The sequence below is a fragment of the Lonchura striata genome, chromosome 8, assembly GCF_050655825.1.
Source record: "Lonchura striata isolate lonStrDom1 chromosome 8, ASM5065582v1, whole genome shotgun sequence".
NCBI classification, from domain to species: Eukaryota; Metazoa; Chordata; class Aves; order Passeriformes; family Estrildidae; genus Lonchura; species Lonchura striata.
Window position 1 is genome coordinate 8,559,748 of NC_140710.1, and position 19,666 is coordinate 8,579,413.

A 19,666-nucleotide genomic window follows, 5' to 3' on the forward strand; every position below is an offset into this window, starting at 1 on the left:
ATTTATTATTTTTACAGCCTGTACAAATTTGGCCAAAGACTCAAATCTTTCTGAAATTAAATGAGCTATTTATGCCACAAAAGATTTGGCCCATAGAGTTTTGAAAACAGGGATGATAAAGCTTCAGTGCTACTCAAATTAAACTCTCAAAATAGAGAGTAAGAAAAGGAAACAAAAAGGCACCAAATTGCAAATAAACCCTTGACAATAAGTTACACCAAATTGTTTCCTTTTTGGAAGGTAGTGAGCTGCAAATAATTGCTAATAAAAGGTTCACTGTGTTTGGTGAATACAAATCTTTATTTAGTGGCTGCAGAGCAAGTCTTTTTCTTGCTCTCTTGACAGTTTAACTACACGCCAACAATATTTGCTTAAAGTCTTTGGCTCCATTAATCTCAAACCCTGCTACACAGATTGCCAAAGCTGATGACAAACCCCAGTTAGCATGGATCATCTACTTGCCCATGACAGTATTTTTCCCATGACATTAAAAGGATGTTTTTTTCCCCAAAGAGGGCACAAGTCTACTGAATATCAAGAAGGTTTGAAAGGATAAGTCTATGGCTTAAGGTGACCAATAAAGATAGCTGGGGACTACACTGAAACAAGGAGGAGGAAGAATACCCTTGCACTCTAATTGGCTTTTTTGTTTGCTCACAGTTGCTTCTAATATGGACAAATCTCCATAAGAAAACACAAAATTAGCACCTGTTAGGACAATTTAACCTTCAGGGAGAAAAGCAAACATCCTTGGGTTGTCAAGATTTTGAAACAAAGGTTACAAAGGAGGTGATTTTTTTCTGTATGGTTTTAACCCCTTCTTACAACACAATGCAGCTCATTAACAGGGGTCCGGAACCAATTGTTAGCCACCCTTTCCTGAAATATTGTACCTGAATCAGTGCCATAAAACATGGGACTAATTAACAATGTCATTATACCCTGAGCATTAGATGGGGAAAGCATGTGCATGTTAAATATGATCAAGGGAAACTGAGGCATGGCAAGAAAAATTATTGCTTATTCTCTGCCCCTCATGACTGACAGAATTAAGATGACATTCACCAGTTGTCTCTGAGTCCTATAACTCTGAGACAACAGCTTGAAAGCACCGCTCCTTTTAACTTCTTTTTTTTTTTAAGTTACCCTCACTAAAATGGCTGGTGGGAAGCAAATGGGGCTGGTCCATCAATCCTTGGGCAGCCAGAGTTAGGAAACAGGAACAGAGAATTATAAATGATACCTTGCCATTCAAAGTAACCCTGCCATTCAAATCCTTGTGTGACCCAGGTAGGTTCCACCTTCCTGGTCCCACCCCTTCAGCTGTCAGCATGGTCAGGAAGGTCCCATTTACCATGGATAGACATTCTGACATCCAGTGTGGATTTACATGTGACTGCAGCAGCTTCTGCTTTCCTGGGCCAACAGTAGCCTTCCTCTGAGCTCTCTCAGACACCCAGACTCCCATGGAATTTATTCCATGGCTATGTTCTCCTTGCAAGCCGTGTTGGGAAGAGGGATTCAGGCATTAACAATGCCCTTCCTCCAGCCCAGCCCTGCAACCTCCTGGAAGCTGCCTTCTCTCCCTCCCCTGTGCAGACAGGCTACAGAAAAAGGTGCCAGGATGCTTTGTGCCCACTCACTCCGAGTAACTCAGAGGTCAGCTGCCTCCCCAGATGGGAACAGCAGCCAGCAATGACTTCTCACTCTCTTCTTACTCGAGAAAAAACTTCTCAGAGCCAAAAAATTTAAAGCAAACCCAGCAACTAAAAGTCAGCTCTTTGACATTTTTCCTGACTCATCAGCAGGTGTTTTGGCCAAAACCACTGGTATATTAACCAGTAACCAAGGCACCTGTTGCAGAAGCTTGCTCCCACAGGCAGGTGCCAAAGTGCTGAATGTGGAGGGAAATATAAAAGGTCTAATGGAAAAGCTGGGAAGAAAAAAAAAAAAAAACAATAAAATAACCCAGGAATACTTCCAAGTGAAATCCATGGTATTCAGCCACAGCTCTGGACAATACAAGCAGGGTATGTATTATGTATACCTGGCTAACAATAGCAGCACCTCCCTCACCCTGCCCTGGCTCATCCTTATGGATAATGATTTGGTTAAGCTAAGGACTCCAGCAGAACTATTCATGCAGAAAAGCATAAAGCCTGCACAGAACTCTGCAGGATGGTGACCTCAGGGAGTAAACTGAACTAAAGTGATTGTAAATGAGCTAACATCTTTCACTTAACACTGTCTCCCGTTACTCTCCAACAGAGGTACCAACCTTTCTCTCAGTGGAATCTTCCACTTCTGTCAAAACCACAAGCATCTCCCAATTTTTCTACACTTTAACCCCAGAGAGGTTCACACTGTAGCTAACAGCCTCCAAGAGGACTGTAATAAAAACTGAGTGAGTCTTTGTTCTGATTGCAGATAAAAGGGAACAATCTGCAGTACAAATGTAAAGTAGCTTTCCCATGTTTTCTTTCTTCCCCCCCTTTTTGAATAATCAGTATCTGCATGTGAAGGTTCAATGTCACCAAACATGAGGCTTGTGTACAAAAGCACAAGATCCTTGACTAAAGCACAGCATACTTAACAGCTCAAAAGCAATTGTTGTAAAACTTGATGGAATTGTGCCTGGCAATCATATTTTATTGTCATTTGTACAGGGAAGCTTCAGCATTTTTCTGGGCTTCTTTTTTTTCCTTGGGGAAAGTGGTGCATGTTTGATAAAGAAACTTGATCTCAGGAGTTCACGGCCATATTTACTGTTTTCTCCAGAATGTACATATTTTATATAAAATACAACCCCAGATGTTCAGAAGAGAAACACTTTCCATTTATTCAGGTAAGAATATCGCCCAAGGTCATATAAAAGCCTGTCACTGAAGTTTGCACTGACTGAGGTGCAATAAATAAAGGTCCAGCGTTGACACAGCACTGAATATTTTTGTGCTGTGTATGAGCTTTCCCTGTAGAGAGAGAGGGCTTTCCTACCCCACTGGTACAGAGAAGGGTCAGTACCTGCCGCAGCACCACACACAAAACCTTCCTGTTTGGGTGACATTCTCCAGCAGCAACAACCATCAAGGAAACACCTCCCCAGCCTGGGACACGTGCATTGCCCTGCCTGAGGCATAAACAAGGGTGTAGGGGAAGTTGGCTGAGGCTCTGCAGGCCAATGGAAAAAGGAGTCCTTGGAAAGCAGAATTTTGCCTTCCAGATGGAGTCAAGCACATCTGGGGATGCAGCACCTCTCAGCAGAGGGCTTTTTCCCGTGTGACAGAAGTGACACCTTGAGAAGCAGGCTGCACTCATCCTCTTGCCTCTGCTGAATATGCTTACAAGCATATGGCAATTTTAAATAGGGTTGTTGGGGTTTTTTCAGCGCTGAAATCCTTCTCTGGACACCAGCTGTTTATGCACATCAGAGTTTAAAAAGCACTATTTCTGGCACTGGGAGAAAAACCACACACATTTGTTTCTTTGCCTTAGGTGGAAGAACATATACACACAGGTGAGCAGCTAAAGTAAACAAATTAAAATATCTGAAATTATGTTTTTAGAAAGCATGGCCATCTGCCAAGCAATGATTACAAGCTGGGACTGCCACATCTACAGGGTGTCCTTAATATGCTCCTCCTTTCTCCCTAGAAATGATGATGTGAACCCAACACTGCATCAGAAATTTCAAAACATCCTGCAACCTGACAAGATAAATAATTTTTTTCCTCTCCAGTGCATACACCCTAATCAATATGATCTGTGTGCATATGTTCCATGTACCATAAATCCTGGGGAGCTCTCGAGACATCCAGTCCCTTTCTACATCAATGTTCCTCTCTTATATCCCTCCTCGCTGCCAAGCCCTCTCATGGTTAAATTAAAAAAAAAAAAAGAAAAAAAAAAAACCAAACTGATAAATCCTAAATTTCTGTGGCTATCCATGGGAATAGTGATCCTTCAAGTCTAGTAGTACATTGAGGTTGCTCCCATCCCCTGCATCCTGGTGGCCTCTCCCAGAGTGGCAAATAACTCCCCAGCCTGGGAGGGCTCCAATGCAAAGCACAGCATGAACATGTGCATATGGACACACATATACACAAATGTGTGTATATATATATGTGTGTGCACACATAAATACATAAAAATCCCTGAGACTTTGGGGAGAAGGAGGAAGAGGGAAATCCCTCCTTTCATCTGCATCTAAATGGGAAGACCTGGTTTGCACTGGAAGTGAGATTTCAGAAACGTAAGGAATGAATGGCCTGCTTTGTCTCCACAGCTTTGATATATCAGTTCCTTCAGTGACAGACTTGTTAATCTTTCCAGTGTTGCTTTTTCAAAAAAGACAAACACAGTGGATAAATGCGAAGGGCCAACCACATCCCCTCCCATAGGAAGTCTCGCCACATGGGCAATTCTTCCAAGTAAAGAAAACAGCCCACTTTATTTACAGGGTAAATCATTTTGACTTATCTTGCAGGGGTTTGCTCATAGCAAGCTGACAGTTTCCCCCTGTTGCACAGTAAATGGCTGACGGGGAAAATGTTTTCCTTCCCACCATGTAGAAACAACCAGCCAGAAGGGGAGGAGGGGTCGAGGACTTCATTTTTCTAATACTCCATTAATGTTCTCCTTGCTGACAATCGCTGCAAAGGCCTGAACTCACCACTCCAGGCAGCTCGAGCAAGAAACCTGAATCTCTACAGGGATTTTGAGCTAAGTACATTGACTCAAGTTAGAACTTTTGGTCTTAAAGGGTAAGTTAACCATTAAAATGATTTTCAAGTAAGTACCATTACTGTAGAAAAAGGGAAAAAAAAAAAAACACCAACCTAAAGTAATTTATTTTTTCTTCTGTTTAAATTCTTGCTCTAAAAAAACTAGCATCTTTGTTATCTAAAGTAACAGGACAACAGGGGTCAAAATTTTTTAAAGGTATAATATTACCAAGCAGATTGTTAATGTCTTTTCCTTCCATACACAAAAATACATACTTTTTTTTTTTTTAAATTGTGATCCACTGATCCATTAGTTGGGAATATTTCTGATATGTACAACCTAAATACAAAACCAAATCTGGATATAATGCAAATTGCTAATGCAAATTGCCATTTTCTTATCAATGAAAGTTTTCAGATCTGGGATTGACAAGGCCCAATCTTTCTTCTCCTGAAGTTGTGGTGTGATGTCAAGACATCACCCTGAAAAAGTCATCCCACTTCTCCAGCTCTGATCCAAATTACAGGAGTTGCTACCCTGATTTTTTCCAGCCAATCCTACAAGCACATTTTCCTTGGGCCACCTCATATAAAAACCCAGTAGTTTTAGAAAGACTGAAAACCTGCAGGAGTTTTGGATTTCTTACAGCGTCAGGTAGCACCAGGAACAACTCCAAGGGATGATGAAAGTGGAGCAGGGTGCCATTTTGCAGAAGGTGTTCTCGTCACAAGAGGGAAGGACAGAATGAGTTGGGCAGCTCAGGGCAATGTTTAGGTAGGTCTGCTTTGGGTTGGAAAGAGGGGAGCATTTCTCCCACTACGCTTTCACAGGATTTGTAAATGATCCCATTCAGCTAAACTGGGATGAACTGCAAGTGCTAAAGTCAGCCTTGCCAATTTCAACAGGGATTGCCACCGGATGCAACTATCTGCTGAAGTGTTTTCCACAATAGCAAGCTAAATAAACCATCCAGATTGGCAGTCATCACTCAAACAACACGGAGAATTCCAGCAAGACTGCTAAATGCACGACACACACACAGAGCAAGAGCGGCATTTTGCAGGCCTAATACAGCAGGTTAAGAGGTGTGCATGTTTCACATCCCAAGTAATATCTTATTTAGGAGAGACATCAATCAAGGCTAGACCTCAGGCAAAATCCATGTAATTGCAATGATTTATACCTTTTGACACTCTGGCCTGCTGACATTGGGAAGACAACGTGCATCGGAGTGTGCTGCAAATGTCCACTAACACATTTCTCGCTGTTTTGGGGGCTAGAAATATGAAAACATATGTTCTGATTTATAAACTGCAGGTCAAACATGCAGGTGTTAATGGCTTTTTCCCTGAGATTTTCAGCTCCAGCCAGACCTGTGTATGAGCAACCAATTAAGAAATAGAAAATAGCACAGCCATAATGGTGTTCCCATCATCTCATAGTAACCAAATAGCACAGCAAAATTAGAAACACAGACCTTTCCACCAGGACTCAACCTCCAGGTAAGAAAACAACTCGGGATCCTGCATGAATCCAACAAATGCTTCTGCTTTGACCTTACATGGCATGATTTAAAGTAATAATAAATATTTTAAAGACCTTTCCAATTTAAATGGGCGAAAGTTGAAAGTTTGCACTAGTAGAATTAGTTTAACGATTAAAAGTAACTATAACCCTGCTGGTACTAATGAAGGCTGCACAAAGGTTCACATTGCCTAACAGGTACATTTTTTCCTTTATTTTTTTCCCCTGCTTTGTTCTAATATTCCCTTTGGGTCCCACCTGCACAGGTAACTTTATGATGCTGAGGATTATCCTGAAATATGGGCCCTATGTACAGTGGGCTAAAAGCCCAGGCAGGCAAATAAAAGCCAACCACAAGACCTGGTACAGTTCAGCTGTCCCCATGCCTGGTCATGGACACTGTGACAGCCTAGAACAGTGTGGCTTAGGACTTTCACACTCCTTACTCTGACAGTCTACAGCAGAAGGGGCATGGCATGAGAAGGTCAGTCCAAGCCCAGAATTCATACCCTTATTTTCATCTGTGGTCCCATAAAACACAGCAACGACCACTGTGGGTGCTTTCTTATCCATGAACAGAAAGCAGGGCAGCTCAGTCTCCCCATTGCCTAGGGCCAGCTAATTTTGAAAGACTGAGTTGTTCTTTAAAGGGTTTTTCTTTTCTGCCTGGAGAGTAAACCCAGGCTATTCCAACTAAAATGCCATAGCAAAATGCCTACACTGGCAAAATTCAGGCTTTTGTGCCTGTGTCACAAACACCTTTGACTGAAAGAGCATGACTTCAGTCTTGTGCATTTAACACATCCACACTCCAGATGGGATCTCCAATGTCCCTGAGGTCAGAGTCAGCCTGCAGCTGCTTTGGGACAGCACTGCCCCACAACACAACAGAAGACAGCCCTGGAAAAGGTGTAAAAGCACCACGGCAGCATGGATGTGTTTTCTGGAAAGGGTAAAAGAAGATTGCCTGGTCCCATTTCCCCCTTGCAGGAGGGTTATTGCCAAGAGCAGAGCAGGTATTGAAAGCCCTCAGGTGTGGGGATCCTACAGCCTTCCTGGTACCTGCTCCACCACTGCAATACTCCCTGAATGAAACATCTTGCCTTAACGTGCAGCATTGCTAAGAAAAAACCAATGCATCCAGATGTGCAAAATACAGATGAGAATTTGAAAATCAGCCTAGTTTTTCTTTGCAACAGGTGGCTTACATCATATGAACACACACACAACTCTGAAAATTATTGGTGTTCTGATGTTTTTTTAAGGCTAGTTGGTTTTTTGGTTTATACAGAAATACTACCCAAAGCTGTCTGAAAAAAAGTCCATACACCATCCTGTTATAAAGACTATTTTCCCATCAGGTAACATAACTTAAAATTAAGCCAAAGATTTGTGAAGATGACAAGTCAGTATTTCCTTGAGACCGCAGAATTGTTGTAAATTATTGTTTTAATGGGGATTCAAAGTGGGTTTGCATCATTATATCAATATATAAATCAGCAACAAATTAAAAAAAAAATATTAACTGGCTACATAATTCCCAGCAAGTCTAGCTTTTAGCAGCAGCAACAGAAGACCATCATTTCCAATCCCAGGAAAACATAATATATGTGGTAGAAGCTGCAACCAAAGAAAGCTAAAGAACATCCTTTAAAAACATTCCAAACATCTTTCTTTTTCATGCCATGAGAGATGATTTTTTTCTATTTCTTGTTAGGCACTCTGCTATTTTGCTTATAATTCCTCAGGGACTGGTGACCTCATGAAGAAAAACAACCAGGACAGAATTAGCTTTTATTTATATATTAATAGTTTTACCTCCAGCAGTGGAAGATACAATTTTGAGTTAAAAATCATAATTTGTGAGTGTTTGGATAGCAGCACTCCTGCAAAGTTGTGGTAGCAGGAATTGCTGGGGAAGGTTGAATTGTGGTTGCCAATTGCTGCATTTATTAATGATTGGATTTGAAAATTGTCTACTCCAAAACTGACGAAAGCCAGGAAGATCCTTTGCATTCTCTGGATTTTATATCAAACCCTAAACACAGAGTAGAGTCATAGCACAGTGGGGGGCACTTGACAGGGAATGCAAGACCATAAATCTCTTCCAATGTAAGCTCCCTCAATAGCATTAGTAATGGGATGGTGCTGGAGGTTTGGGGAAGAAATGGGTGACAAAAGCTGCCCTCCCCAGCCAAGATCAGCTTAGAAGGTGACTGCTCCTTGTCCTCACCCTGCCCAGTGGCAGGTCTGGTCCCTCTGCATCCCTCCCTTCCCAAATCACCTTTGGTGGGGCTGCAAGCAGGAGCTCCCACCCCGAGGGCTGGCGAGGCACTGAAAAACGATACGAACTGAATGGCAAAACCAATATTTGGTCAGGCTGAGGGGGGACTATCGATTCTTTTCTCATGATATCCATGTCTCCTGCACTTCCTGCTTCTCTGGGGCACTGGAAACCCAAGTCCCTCCTAGACCAAGGGTGGCCAGGAATTGACTCTGTAACATCTGTACCTCACAAGAAGTTCACGTGTGGTCTCCCAGCCCAATGCTCGTCCACTTGAGTGGCAGCAGGGACACGCTGGCATGGGGGCTACTGGGTAAGGCAGGAGGAAGCAGGACAGCAGGAGATGCTGAGGGCATGACATTGGGTCAATGCAGAGGAGTACCACATAAATATGCTGCCAGTTCCTACCTCAGCCTTCTTCCTCACAGCCATGTGGCTACATCAAGGTTTGAACCTCTAACTTGTCATTCAACCCCTCACATCTGTTTTCTCTAGGCTTTCTTGCTCTCCCTCTTTTTGTCCCAAAAGTCTTTTGTCCTAGGTAGAGACGCAACGAGGCCTACACAGCTAGGAGATCCGGGAATGGTTGTCAAACCTCCTATCAAGGAACGAGGACACAACAAAATTCCATACCTGAATGGAATTTCATCCTACATCCAGATTTCCACATGCTATAGGAGTTGAGGGATGAATAGCAGCATTCATCATGGATAAATGCAAGCACAGGCAAGACCTAAGCTCATTCTCCTGAGAAACTTTCTCCCAGTTCCCCCATCACTGAGGCCCTTCTCAAAGGTGCCTATGGACAGTGGCCAACACAGGGGACAGCGGACCAAAAGGGAAACAAAGCGACACTGCTGTGTCACTAACGACACTCAGGTTAGCATCTCAAAAAATGGTAGTTCTTTTCCAGAAGCATTATAATTTAAAGGGCCTTTTTCCTTGGAGAAAGCTGGGGTCTCCCTAAAGTTACTTCAGATTGAGAAGTTTGCCAAACCACACACTGCGCGACTTGGTGTTTCCATTTGTTGAGCTGCAATGGTTTTGAATGACTCTGGAAAGCACCCAGGGATACAAGAATGAGAAGAGCACAGGAAAGGTTTCCTTCCCTTCAGTAAAAACATTTTCCTCTCAGGTTTAAAAGCAATACTGCTCAGAGCAGAGAGGCTATTGTTAGCCAAGGCTTAAAGAAACCTGCCAGGTGCCTTGAACTCCAGGATGGACAGTGACCAGTGAAGCTTTTGACTTCTTGCCTGGGCAAGAGGCCACTTTCCCTGGAGCAAGAATGACGTGGTGAAACAACTCTCCATGAACACCTGTCCGGCATCCATAAACTCAACCCACACTGCTCAACAGCCATGCAGACACATCACAACAGCCAAACACCACAGCACAAGTTGTCTGCTCCAGGGAGTACAGAGGGATTCCCACATCATCAAGCTCACCCAGAGTTTGGTCCCACAAGAAATCCAAGCCTCCTCATTCATCTCCCTGTGATACATGCAGAGTCCTGGTCTGGCTTGAATGGGGAATATGCAATCCTCTCTTCCACACTGTCTAGGTACAAGCAGAAACAGCCTGGCTGGAGCTGGCTTTTGCCTCACACAGTCTCCAAAGGCATTCACAGGTTTTGTGGAGTCCTGGCCTCTCTCCCTATTCTGCCCTCAGCCAGGACAGTCTGATGGAGGTGGAAAAAACCTGAACTCATTCCTGCTAAAGCACAAAAGTATTGGACAGCCAAGGACATCATGTCAGTCAAAACTGTACATTAAGGCAAACAAGCCCAGCAACAAGAGACTCACCCAGGAAAAGCTCAGTCACACTGGGACCAGGGTTAGGCACATTACTGGGAGCACCAGCTGGTGGCACTCAGTTGCTGCGGTGCCAGGGACAACAGACAGACACAGCTCTGCCTCCCAAAGTCTTAGCACAGATGAAATCAGATCAGCAGGCACCTGAAGGAGGGCAGCTCCCTACACTGCTGGCAGGAACACAAACAAACCATGGCTCAGTGTCCTTTGCGAGTTGAGTCTGGCAAAAATTGCCTTGCAAGGGCTTGGGAGAGTCCATAGAGAAAGCACTCAGCCCTCAAAAAGACAAATATACAACAGAGCTGGCTAGGTGGTGGCTGCCCTTGCTAAACTTCATGGAAAAACACAACTTGTGCAAACCAAATTCCCTCGCTAACCTCTTCCCCTTGTTGAAATATTAAACAAAAATAACTTCTCTTTTTATCTTTGAGCCAGCAGGACAAATTCATCATTAAAAGAACTTCACTGAAGTCAACAGGGATATATCTGAGATGAAGAAATGAATTTGACCTATTGCTTTTTGTGTCCTTATGTTCTAACTAATAACTAAATTGCACAGGCTCCTAATCAACGGGATCAGAGAACCTGGCCAAAGCAGTTTGCTTTTTGCCCCCAGCATAGCTATCTGTACTTTTATATTGCTTTCTCTGTTAGAAACTTTTGAAAACAGGTATTTTCAGCCAATTTAATCACATAACATTTTTTCATGAGTATACTGTCAAAATCTTAACATAGAGTTTTCATAGGATATTTGCTCCTAACACAGACAATAAGTAAACATGAGATTTTCTATTTAAAATTTTACCAATTCCCACTTAAAAAAAAAATATTTTTTTGGGTGTTTCAAGCACACACATTTGTTAAAATTACTCCAGCCACAGGATGCCTAGTCTGATCCAAGGATCTCCCTGGAAGATGCATGGAATGAAGCAAAACAAAGCTGTGGCTACACAAGGAGATCCAAAACCCTTTGTCTCGGCACACTGACAACTCTTTCCCTGGAGCCAGGGCACACAATCTTACCAGGCAGAATAGGAGGGATTCAGAGAAAGGAAGAGTTACCAGCAGAGGAGAAGGAAGATGATGAAATATAGAAGCTACCAAAGCCTATGTTAGGCAGAAGATGCATTTTGTGTCTCGTGTTATATTGGCTGCCAGTCGATTACAGTGCAGCCTGTATAAACACGTCATGCGTGCTCTGACAGGGAGTCGGGGTGAAGCAGGGTGTCAGGGTAAAACAGAGGATAATAAAATCACTTTAGATTTATTTCTCTAAATTGGAAACTTCATGCTTACACCTGACTAAATCATCAGCCTGAAACTCTAGCTTGACTCCCACAGAAAAAGTATGAAACCTTATCCCATCTTTGTTTAACAAAGGCCAATCAAGCTTGCCTAATGAATTCTGCAGATGTGGGCGACAGGACGTGTTTGGCCACTTTAATTCTGTAGGGCTTCCTCAGACCTGTCTCCAACATACCCATCTTACCCTTGAAACAACTGAAGAGCTTTCACCTTCTCAAAGCCACCCACAGCAGCCCACGGGCAGAGCAGACCCAAGGGTGTTACTGGACCTTAGCCACAGCATTTATAAATTCTGCCCAGTATTAAGGAGAGCATCACAGGTGGCTGGTGGCAGGGGCTGGAGGATGGCAGCACTCCTCCTGCCCCTGCCCAGCTTGGCAGGAGCAGGGCACCAGCACCTTCACTTCCATCCCACCACCAGTGAATCTCCTTGCTCACAAAGTGCAAGAGGACCTTTAAAAAAAAAAAAAAGTCTAGCATAAGGAGCTGGTTAAAAAACAATAAATCAGTGGTGAAATGTGGATAACAACCTTCTCTGTAAAATCAACATGGATTGTGTTCCTGCAGAGAGCTGTCTGACAGGCCGGTTGAAGCCTGACTGCTTGCAGACAGATTTTTTTTTCCCTTTTTTAATTTTTTTTTTTTACAAGCTGGAGGAGTATCTTGGATCAGGGGGAGGCAAGGAGGTCCCTTCCTTTTGTACATGGTTCTGCTGTGTTAGAAAATCAATAAGCAAGGTCCTGACCTCAGCATAACTTCAGACATCACTCATGACTCCTTTGAATCTCTTCCCCCACAAACACCCAATTTTCTTTTTAATTGTGCACACAAAGAGGGAGTGTTGGCAGGGAGGAGATATCTTGCCTCAAGATGTGGGCAAAACCCATTTGCACCCATCTTTCCAGACAGGTAGAAATCAAATTAGAAGAGGAACGCACCCAAGGAGGGCAAGGGGAGCGGGGTTAGCTGAGGTAGAGCACAGCCCAGCAGGAAATGCCAAAAAAGAAACCATATGGAGCGTGGAGGTGCTATGGATTAATATGAGAATTCCCACTTTTTTTTTTTTTTCCTGAGGGAAGGGAATAAAAACTAAATGCACATTATTTTTCTCCCTTCTTGTTTTAGCACTGCGCTATTTTCTGTTAAATCTCCTTTTTAAAAGATAAAACAAAACAAGATTTGCCACACATTTTCCCTCCAGCTGAGTCCTCAGGCTGGCTAAATTGGGTGATTAAAATATAGGAAGGCCTCCAGATTCCCCTCAGGACTGTTTTTAATATCTGTAAAACTGCCACTTTGTCTTGCCAAGGTAAACACCATCGCATGCAGTTCAAAGGTGAGCAATCCTAAATGTTTCCCTTCGCCTGAAAGGAATCTGCCTTGGGACCCCGCGGGCCGGACCGGAGGGGGACGCGGCCGGGCCGGACCACGGTGTGGTGGCCAGAGAGGCATCTGTGTACACAACACTAACTTCTCCCACACAAATACTAAAAATTTCTCATTAAAAATTATTGCTGTGTCAACATGTGAGGCCGTTCAGCCCCCAAATCTGGAAAAGACGTTCTGGTTTTTTTTCTTGCCTTTGCTGGGAAAGCGGCAGCAACAGTGGCAAAGCTCTCAGGGGGAGAGAGATGGGATGTGAGACTGGAGTCATCTGGTGCTGACTTTGGATCTCTTCTTTCTCCCTTGTCACTCAAGTTGGGACTTCCAACTGTTCCACTTCATCTATTTTAGTTACTTGCTACCCAGGTTTTTTTCTCCCCTCTCCTCATTCGCTCCCTATCGCAGAGCTTTATATTTCCCTCACATGGCTGGGCTGGCTGCTTGGTGTTACTTTAAATGGAAATGCAATTTTAAGCCATCTCTTTTGTCGTGGCGGCTGCAGTGCCTTCAGAGCAAAAGGTTTGCTGTTATCTCAACCCATCTACACAGATGCAGCTGTAAATCTGAACGTGCTCTACCCGTGCACGATCCCTTTCATGGGTGGCCAGGAATTCACAGCAAAACAGCACAAGGACCAAATATTTGATCCAGTGAGACAAAATTTGTAAAGCCCCATCAATTCAAACTCTTAATTCTGCCCAACATCGGGTATTTTGTCCCAACACACCAAAATAAAAATTTTTAAATATGCTCTGTTACTGAGCGAGGTGAAGGGAAGTCACCCCAGGGAATGAAAATATGGGATGGGGTGGGGTGGAGAAGGGAGGGCAGGGAGCCAGTTGTGTACTGTAAAACCAAGCAGCCGCCTCTGCAAAGCATCCATCTCCAGGGAGGGCTGGTGGTGGGCGGGTGGCCAGGACACCCCAGCCCTCCAAGGGCTCCCAAATCCCTGCTCCCCACGACACGATGCACACGGGCTTGTGCCGAGACGACATGAAATACAGTGAGGCGTAATTAACCTGATGTAATGCTATATATCAATAAGTTAAAAAACCAACAACTTGCTTTGAGGTCAGGCACCCACACACGTAACTCAAACAGTGGAGACCTAATCCAAATTTATTGGAGTTTGTAACAGCTGGACTTATGCCTCTAATACCTTTTAAGTGCCTCTTTTAACAGTGAGCTGAGTGTGTCTTTCATTAAGGTGAAGTTTAAAGTATGTTAAGTTCATAAGCATGAAAATAGCCATTTAGGTCTCTCAGAGATTAATTCTGCCTTCAGTTTGCTCTCACTGAACCCCATTAATGTCTCGGATTTGGTGTTTAGTGTCCCATTTGCATAATCTCTGTTTATTACAGGGCCTCGATAATGTGAAAGTATTAAAGTATTTCTTTCCCAAAATACAGAGGTATTAATCTTTGAATCCTCCTAGTGTCCTTAATTTGCCATCAAATCCCACAACAGAAACAAATGTGCTTTCTAATCAGCAATCTTTTCTCGCTTATAGGCCCTGATCCAACAAGCTTTTAAGCAAACAATTTACTTTAAGCAATGAGTAGTTGTATTGGAACCAATGGAACAGCTCGTGTGCTGTGATGGATTGGGGCCATAGAAAATTGCCTTGATGAAAATGTCAATGCTCCCAAGAGCTGGTGAAAATATATTTTTATTATAAACACACAGAGGAACTGTTTTGATCTGAACATTATGGGGAACAAGCTTTGAAGCGATGCTTTTCCACGGTCAGACCTAAACAGAAACTGAATACCACCAGGTTGGATGACAGTTTAAAAAGGCAGCCCAGAGCTAGATTGATGTTTGTATATAATGAAATTCAGTATTGATGTGATATGGACAGTGTCCAGCCTCTATGACTTGTTAGGGTGACATACAGAGAATGCAGAGAAGATAAAAATCAAAGGAGCACAAGGAAAATAAGTCTCAGCACTAAGAGCACTAACATTGTTTTGAGTAACTATTTTGCTGCAAATGTTTTGAAGATAATCCACAGCCAATTGTAAAACACAAAAGTGACCATGGTGCCTAAGCACCATTCACAAGATATCCATCATGCTTCATTTTAAGTCAGAAAGCCAATGCTGGGCCATTCCTGCACATGTATTGAAAACTGAAGGTGATTTCAGAGAGCCCTCAAACCATCACTCTGTCTCCACACCAGTTAATGCCTGTGGGCACTGTGTATCCAGGTGGTTTCAGGCAGCCTTCTCCATCTCCCTTACCTGCAGGGGATTTTGAATCACACCACTCCACAGCCAGGTAGCAGCAAGACACAAGAACAGATGTGTGGCAGCACATGGAACTGCCAGGTAAGAAGTGATAACAGACAGCAGCTAAACCCCAGAGAACAGCACAGAGTTAATCCTCAACTCCTGCTGCAGCAGACAGGGAATCACCCCTGCTCTTTTATGAATATCATATGTTCATCTGTTTGCTGGTTTGCCATTGTGTGGCCTGCTCAGTGATCACCACCAGGAGCCAACTGCACAAGGTCAGAGGGCTGATGGTAGCCCCAGCTGTCCTCATTCACCAGCACCTAATGGACAGCACAGGTGTCCTCCACCCTGGAGGTTCACCTTGCACCATACTCAGCTTGGCAGGAATCAAGCCAGAAGTAGAAACTGCAAATGAAAATGCAGGTCCTAAAAGCATAAGGGAGTTAGGGGAGAGAGTGCCCTGACTCAGACACAGCAAGGATCTGCATAAACCAGCCATAAGTGGCTTAAACTAGCCAAGTTTTCCTGCTTTTTTTTTTTTTTAATCCTCTTACCTGCAAACCCAGAAAAGAACAGTTGCACTGACACAGCTTCTGATGTTTTCCTTGCAGAGAATACAAACCATATGTGACACAGGGAGACAAAATTAACCAGTTTCTCACAGTACTGCAAGAAAGGGGTCACTGCTGAAGAAATCAGGAAAATGGGGACCAGCAACAGAAGCCTTTACTAGGGCATTTTGGAGACCAAGAAACCTTTCAAAGTTGAGTTAAAATAATAAAAAATATAAAGAGGACAAGATAACTTCAATGCCAGGCCCATCACTGACTCCACCCCACCATATTGCTAACCTTCCAGCATAGAGGATGTGTCAGAAGAAGAAGAATCACTCTCATCTCTTTTTTCCCAACTTCAGCAAGCAGACCCACACACAGCACTGGGCTGGACACCCTGTGGACTGACCCAGCACAGTGTGAGGTGTATTTACACCTGGGAGGACAGCAGCCCCTGGCAGAGATCACAGGCATGGGAGGCATAGTGCCAGCACTGCAGCAGGGAAAGAGGGAAGGAGAATCAAGCTGATAAAAGAAAGGGTGAGGTAAAAGAAGGAGCTATGTCCCATTAGCCCCTCCAAACTGGATGCTTTTGAATGTGGAAAATCGCTGGACCAAGGAGAATCAGGCAAAGAGCCAGCAAGGAGCAGGCTATTCACTGGCTTCATCTGCAACAAAGCCACATCCCTGACTGCAAATCTTGCAAATCAATTATGCCCACAGGTTGTTGGGTTGGAAAGGCGGGGAAGAGGGAGTTTGTTTTGCTTTTCTTAGTAAACCATGAGACCATTTCCTAGCACATTACCCCAAGAATGACAGGCAGGGCCAAGGCTGCCAGGTGCCTGGGAAGAGGCTGCCAAGTCCCAAGGATCACCATTGCTAATTGGCTCCTCTGAAATGAGCGTGACAGAGAGCCACATTTTCTCACCCACAGGTTTCAGGGTTATATTTAACTGGCTGAGGCAGAATTAAATGTCAGCTTGGCTGGAAGGAGAAAAAACAAAACAAAACAAACAGCAACAAACAAAGTGAGAACTTGTCATTAAGCCGGAGGGGAGTCAGTGCTAAGTGCACTGCGGATGGTGCCCACACACAGCCTGGCAGGCACCAGCACAGGCAAGAAGGAACCAAGGGCTTCATCCCTTTAAAAGCACAGTTTAAAGGTAGGTTGCTTATTTTGATTTGTAACCAACACATGGGGGTGAGGAAGAAGGGACACATTTTCCCCCTCTGATTTCTGTCCTGGTTACTTCCACCTCTCAATTTGATTGCAGCCACAGATTTCCAAATCCAGCAACACTGATGGCAGAAACTTCCAGCAAAAAGAGGACAGGGTGGTGAAAGGAGACAGGGTCCTAAAACACATCTGGAGCCACTGGAGGAAGTTCAATTCAGCTGGAGCACAGGTCTCTTTGTGGGTGATGAATGAGGGTGGAGGAGGAAGGGGAGGGAGCATTGCCTCCTCCCAGTGCAGCACCTGCTCCAAAAGAGCCAGCAGGACTTCTCACAGAATCACACACACCACTGGCACGGGAAGGGCAGCTCCAGACCTCATCCTCTTGCTACCTAAACCACGGGTTTGGGCTTCCTTGGGTCATGGTATTGGTCAGAACTAAACCACCACCCCACCCCCAAAACCTGCTGTTTCACCCCCTGTCTCAGGCACACAGGTGTGGGAACAGCCCTTGCCACAATTCTCAACAGCACCCAGCCCCTTCCCCTTTGGGGGAGGGCAGTGCTGGCACATCTCAGGTTCAAAGTTGGTATTGTGCTGTTTGAGACCTCAGAGGCCCCACTCAGATACAGCAAAGGGGATATCTGTCCTCTGCCAAATAGGATGATGCAGGATGTGCAGCAAGACAAGGCACATCCAAGGCCTGCTTTGGTTGTACCAAACTTGCTTTGGCTCAGGAAAGAGAAGAGAACAAGTATTTCACCATGTCCATCCTGCAGGCCCTTCAGTGAGGTTAATGAAGGCAAGCCCAGGACTAACAAAAACTAGTCATAGACCTTCCCAATCACACTGGACAACACAAAGTGATCCCACTCCAAAGGCAGCCCAACTGTGTGCCCTATCCAGTGGCATGGACTGGGAAAGAAAAATCAGGATCAAGGGGAGTAACGAGGGGAGATCTCAAACCATTGGCTGCTTTATGTGCATTAACCACTAAAATAATTTAAGTGGGGATATAGATATAGCTGTAATTTTGCATTACCAGAAGATCTCCTCCACCATAAACTATTGTTTAATCTAGGTGATACCCTCCTCCCATTCCCCAAACAAGAGAATATGGCAAATTCTAGAAAATTAAAGCTATAAAATCAAAAGTATCCTTTTGAAACATGGTGTTTCACTTTCCAGTCAGAAGTGAGGTATCCTGGACCAAACTGAGTTTAAAATCATGCTTTTCCAAGTCAAAATGTTAATTGCAAATGAGATAATTGTTTTGAAGCAGTTTATCTTTGTGAAGAAAATGACAAGAGTTAAATATTTTGACACTATTACATCAAAACTTCTTATTCACTGGAAACAGGTTATTTTGACTTTTTAATCTCAACCAAGAACCAAAAATTTCAAAAACCCAACAAAATGTTGACACATCCAAATTTCCTTCAGGCTGGCAGGTCTATTTTCTAACCACCCCTTCTTAAATGAAGGTGGAAATATTAAGCTTCAGCTCATATTTCTCCAAGCTTATTTTCTTTAGCTCCCATCTTTAAAAAACTGGAGACCATAAATAGCCTGGGTTTTTTCCTCCAGACTGCAACACAGACTTTTAAACCAAACATTTGCAATCATCACAGCTGTAATAAGTACAACGTTTCTTCAAAGGGATTACATTGGACTGTGGTTTTCAGTATTGCCTCGTTGTCTGTTGTGAAATCTCCTCATCATAAATTAATTTGATTCTATTATCTTTCTGATACAATCTGCTTTCTGACAGATCAGTTTTAATCTTGGTTGATTCCTGTTTCTTATTGACAGCTCAGGGCACTACTGAAGAGACGCAAGTTATTAATGTTGACAGGGTTTGCAATGGAATATCTTTTATCCAGAAACCTATCCTTTGTACTGTTTTTATTCCCCCTTCTCTGGCTACTTTAAGAGGCTAAACAAAAAATCAAACAAGCCATACAGCCTGACTTTCCTGGAACCCTTTCTAGCTCTTTCTGGAACTTCCTTCTACATCCACTGAGGATGTTATGGTATAAGGTGTTATTCATATTGGACAAAACTACTAAAACAATAACATACTGAAGGTTAAGCACAGTGCAATCCAGTTGGAAATCCAAACTGGATCAAGCAACTTAAAAGAATTTCATATTTTTACAAAATTATGTAAGTCTACAATGCCAACCAACAAGAGAAACAAGGAGGGAAAAGTAGCAGGACAGCTGAGGCACTACCCAAGCTTGAGAGAATACCTCCCCATGCACCACCAAATAGGACAGAAAAGAAATTAAGAGATTTGACCCACTGAGTCAGAGATACTGGGCTGGCTTACTGGAAATTAGGCTCTTATCTGCCTTCTGTGGTCCTGATCCCTAGGACAAAGTAAGGGAACTTTAACTTCTATCCTGCTTTACCAACTATCCTCAAAGCACCCTTCCATTTCACACATTATTCATTTAGCCTTAAACGCCTATTAAATATTTTCTTGAAAACATTATAACTGTGCAAGGAACACAAGAGAAGAATTAAACTGTCACGCCTCTCCCTTTGCACCTTCTCTGCTGGAGCAAATAAATTCCAGGCACCAAAACTTCAGCAGCAGCTATACCAGGGACAGCAGACAAAACACCTCTAAATCGGTGTAATTCTCTATTCAGGTTCCCCTGCAAAAG

The 19,666-nt window shown here is 43.5% G+C and overlaps 1 protein-coding gene across 1 annotated transcript in view; it reads right to left on the reverse strand.

The window, feature by feature from the left end:
• FOXD2 (forkhead box D2) overlaps positions 1-19,666 on the reverse strand; it is a 279,469-nt gene that overhangs the window by 210,825 nt on the left and 48,978 nt on the right. Inside the window, 1 exon segment of the mRNA XM_085585677.1 lies at positions 1-19,666. This exon segment is cut by the window's left edge and continues 51,315 nt beyond it; it is cut by the window's right edge and continues 18,375 nt beyond it. The gene's annotated coding sequence lies outside the window, so the exon portion shown is untranslated.